This window comes from Octodon degus, unplaced genomic scaffold (assembly GCF_000260255.1).
Source record: "Octodon degus isolate 3935 unplaced genomic scaffold, OctDeg1.0 scaffold00074, whole genome shotgun sequence".
NCBI classification, from domain to species: domain Eukaryota; kingdom Metazoa; phylum Chordata; class Mammalia; order Rodentia; family Octodontidae; genus Octodon; species Octodon degus.
Window position 1 is genome coordinate 8,223,092 of NW_004524650.1, and position 3,125 is coordinate 8,226,216.

The following is a 3,125-nucleotide window of genomic DNA, read 5'->3' on the forward strand; positions in this document are numbered from 1 at the left end:
CACACACACACACACACACACACACACACACACACAGAGAAATAAATAAAAATTTAAAAAAAGTGTTTCTTGTATATAGCATATTGTTGGATTTTGTTTCCAAATCTACTGTGCCAGTCTATTTCTCTTAATTGGTGAATTGAGTTCATTTACATGGATGGTTATAATTGAGATGTGTTGACTTATGATTGACATGTTATTTACCTGCTGTTGTTTACTCCTTTTTGTCCTGTGTTTAATTTTCCCTATTTAGTGGGTTCCTTCTCTTCTCGTTGGAGGAGTTCGGATCATTTTGGTCCCTCTCTAGAACATCTTTCAGTAGCCTGTAGGGTTGGCTTTGTCATCATGAAATTCTTTAGTTGTTCTTTGTCATGAAAGTATTTCACTTCTCCATCAAACTTGAAAGAGAGCTTTGCAGGGTATAGTAGTCTGGGCTGAAATTTGTTTTCATAGAGGACTTGAAGTACTCTGCTCTATGCTCTTCTTGCCTTCATGGTTTGTGAAGAGAAGTTGGCCGTAATTCTGATGGGTTTTCCTTTGAATGTGATCTGCTTCTTTTCTCTAGTGGCTTTCAGTATATTATTCTTGTGCTGGATTTCTGGGATCTTGACGATTATAAGTCTCTGTGTGTTTTTAATTGGGTTGAAGTTATTTGGTGTTCTGTATGCTTCAGTTACTTGAATATTATTTCATCATATTTGGGAAGTTTTCTGCTATTACTGCTGCCTATATTCTTTTTATATCATTTGTACTGACTCCATCTTTCTCATTGCCTATTAGAAATGAGATGCCTATTAGTCTCACATTGTTCATCTTTGTGTCATCTTGCAGGTGATGGAATATTTTTTCCTGTATCCTAGTTGTTTTTAAGAGATCCTTTCTTACCTTTTCACTAGCTGCACCAGGGTCTGCAAGATCTGAAACTCCTTCTTCACTTTCTCGCAAACGGTTTTGCATCTTGTGATTGAGATTTTAAGTTCTTCTATATCTCTTTGGCTCTGCTTTATGTGATCTATTTCTTTCCTGCATTGCTCATTCAAGGAATCTGTCATTTTTCTAATTTCCTCTATTTTTTTTAATCAATGCCTTCTTTAGACTCAGTTATTAATTCTTTTACTGCAGAGATTTTTTCAGATTGGGTTTCCTCCATATGTTTCTGTATTAGATTCTTTACTTCAGATGCTATGAATTCAGAGATTTCTTTTTTTATTTCAGGAATTAATTCTGCTCTGTGTTCTTCTATACCTTTCTGCTGTTGTTTCTTTACTTCTGACGCTGTTAATTTATTCATTTCAGCTGAGCTAGTGTGCTCTGCACTTGTTCTGGGTGGGCTCAAGGCCTGAGATTGCATTTTGCTCTTTGTCTTTGTCATTTTGTATAGCACTGACCTCTGATCTTTGGTGTAGATCTTTGGTGCAGTTATAACCTTAGCACCTACTGAAATTCAGGTGTACATCTACTAAGTTTGAGTTTATCCAGTTGTGCCTGGCCTGGATCTAGCTGTTGTGCTCAGCTCCTTCCTGCTGCAGCCCTTCCATGTGAACCTGTGGTGCCCCTCTGTTGTGCCCCTGGCCCAGGAGGCTCAGGGGAGTACAGAAGCTCTCCCACACACTAGTCGGGTCTGGGCTTGGGCTGGATCTGGGGATTCTGAGAGTGTCGCAGAAGTTGTCACTCACTCGGTGGGCTGGGGGGCAGGGGCTCCGGAGGGCTGGAGGAGTCCTGAGGGTGCAGCAGAGGGTCTCACTCACGCAGCGTGCCTGGGTTTTGGTCTGGAGAGGTCCCGCGGGCGCAGGGAAGCTGGAAGCTCTCCCATACACTCACCAGGCCTGGGCTGGGCTGGATCTGGGGGTCCCAAGAACATCACAGAAGTTCTCACTCACTCTTCTCACTCACTAGGCGGGCTTGGTGGGGGGGCTCCGAAGGGTTGGAGGGGTCCCGAAGGTGTGGTAGAGGGCACTACCTTTGTTTCTTAAAGTAAAATTTAACATAAGCACTTAATTTAATTTTGTAAAAAGTAAAACTGGAGTTAGTAAACTGTCATATTTTAGGCCTCAAGCTAAACCCGAAGCATTGCAGTCCTTCAGAAAGTGGAACATTATAATACACACCTGTAATCTCAGGACCAGGAGGCCGAGGCAGGAGGGCGGTTCACCATAAATTTAAGGCAAAGGGCCGGGCAAGATGGCTCAGTGGAATAAGTGCTTCCTTGGCAAATGCAAGGGCCTGAGTTCAATCCCCAGTTCTGGGGGGAAAAAAAAAAATCAAGGCAAGCCTGAGCCACATAATGAGTTCAACGCCAGCCTGCACTACAAAGGAAGATCTTGATCAAAACAAGCAAATAGAAAGTAGGTGATTGTAGTTTTGTTTTGTCAGTTCTTCTAGGCTTAAAATATATGACTAATGATAAATTTTATGAATCATTTCTTTTTTTTTTATTTTTTATTTTTTTTTATTTGAGAGAGAGAGAGAGAGAGAGAGAGAGAGAGAGAGAGAGAGAGAGAGAGAGAGAGTGTGGTGTGTGTGCGGCCAGCTCAGCCCACCAGGGGGCGGGGCCGGCTGGCATGTGGTGCTGGGGGACTGAACCTCGGTCCCTGATGCTTTGCCAAGCTTGTTCCAAGTAGGTGCTTTAGACCACTGAGCCATCTCTCCAGCCCTGAATCATTTCTAAGAATCTATCTTTTAAATTACATGAGTATCTGTCTCCTTTAGCTACATGGGAATATAGAGAAGATATGAGATATATACATGAAACCTCGCTAAATTCCTTAAAAGGAACAATAGAAATTACTGACTTTTCCCTTATGACATCATAATAAAGCCAACTTCTTCAAGGAAATATTACAAATAAAGGTGATACTATATTTGTTATGTCTGACCTCAAGGGCAAGTCATAATTCTGCAATTCCCACGTTTATGGTAGGGCCAGCATCTTGGGGAGCCTGTGCTTACAGGAATCATCTAAACTGCACTTGGCATGAATATTGTAACCATCAGATGTGTGTTTTACTACACTGGAATGACTGCAAGATTCAGAGTGAGGAGATTGGACAAAGTATAAAAAATAGATGTGTTATAGAGCAAAGAGCATCAAACATTTTCAAATTACACTTGATGTCTTTTTCTCA